General features: G+C 51.8%; 1 protein-coding gene across 1 annotated transcript in view; it reads right to left on the bottom strand.

The window, feature by feature from the left end:
- The window catches only part of CCDC105 (coiled-coil domain containing 105), a 21552-nt gene that overhangs the window by 10216 nt on the left and 9843 nt on the right, over window positions 1–1493 (bottom strand). The window lies entirely within an intron of this gene.

The following is a 1493-nucleotide window of genomic DNA, read 5'->3' as shown; positions in this document are numbered from 1 at the left end:
AGCCAGGATGGTCTCGATCTCCTGACCTCGTGATCCGCCTGCCTCGGCCTCCCAGAGTGCTGGGATTACAGGCGTGAGCCACCGCGCCCAGCTACTTGGGGGGTCTTGCTGTCTGGAGCTTGAGATTGGGGGCTTCTCTCTTTTACAGATAGGAGCCCCGGGGGCTGAGATGAAGGTGTCTCAACTTGGGGGAGGGTTGTTCTCACCCCCTGAGACTGGGAGCTGGGCACCCCTTCCTCAGTGATGGTCTTATCTCCTCTCCCTGGCTACAGGTGGAGGGATCATATCATAGGGATGATGAGGGCTTACCTTTTTGGAGTCTTAATATTTGGACCTGGGGGCTGAAGGTAGGAATCCCATTCTGTGGATGGGGGTCCCATCTCTCCCCTTGGAGGCTGGAATTTTTGTACCTTTTGGGGTGGGGATTTGAGGTTTCACTTTAAGGGGAAGATTCACCGGGACTGGTACTAGAGGTCTCGTTCTTTCTCTCTGGATGGGGCCTCAACCTTTGGGTGTGAGGGTTGGGAGTCTGAAGGCTCTCCCTGCAGGGAGGACTTCTTCCTTTCACCACAGATGAGGTCTGGGGGCAGGGATTTTCACTTCCTGAAGCCAGGGGAGTAGTTGGGTTTTATTTCACATTCTAGGGAGAGTTTCACCTGGGTTGGGACCAGGGTATCAGCTGCTCTCCTCAGCTGGGAGTTGGAAGAGTGTTTTCACTAGGACTGGGGCACTGAGGGTCTCACACCTATGGAAGGGTCTTACCCTCTGAGCCTGGGATCTGGGTGGATGATTTCATGCTTGGACTGAGGGCTGTGGGTTTTACTTTTTGGGGAGATTTTCATGGAGTCTGAATGAGGGGCTGCACCCTCTGTTCCTGGCTGGGAGATTTGGATAATTTTCTCCTCTGGGGCAGGGAAGCTGAGGATCTCATCTCCTTGGACAGGGCTCACTCTCTGGGTCGTGGGGGCTTAGGCATCTCTTCCTGGGCCTATCTCCATCACCATTTTTTGTTTGTTTGTTTTTGAGTCTCACTATCTCCCAGGCTGAAGTGTAGTGGCCCTATCATATTTCACTACAGCCTTGAACTCCTGAGCTCAAACAATCCTCCTGCCTCAGCCTCCCAAGTAGCTGGGACTAGAGGCATGCACCACCATGCCTGGCTATTTTTTTTTTTAAACTTTGGTGCAGACAGGGTCTTGCCGTGTTGTCCAGGCTGACCTCAAACTTCTGGCCTCAAGCAATCCTCCTGCCTTGACCTCCTGAAGTGCTGGGATTACAAGCACAAACTACCACACCTGGCTAATTTTCCTCCAATTTTTTGAAAGATGGGATCTCACTGTGTTGTCCAGGCTGGATTGCAGTTGGTCTGATTATAGCTTACTGCAGCCTCAAACTCTTGGGCTCAAGCAATCCTCCTGCCTCAGCCTCCAAGTAGCTGGGACCATAAATGCATGCCATCACGCTGGGTCATTAAATTTTTTTTTTTTTTTTTT

This window comes from Mandrillus leucophaeus, unplaced genomic scaffold, assembly GCF_000951045.1.
Source record: "Mandrillus leucophaeus isolate KB7577 unplaced genomic scaffold, Mleu.le_1.0 Scaffold215, whole genome shotgun sequence".
In the NCBI taxonomy this organism is placed as follows: Eukaryota; Metazoa; Chordata; class Mammalia; order Primates; family Cercopithecidae; genus Mandrillus; species Mandrillus leucophaeus.
Note: the sequence above shows the minus strand (reverse complement) of the source record. Positions and strands in the feature narration are given on the sequence as shown.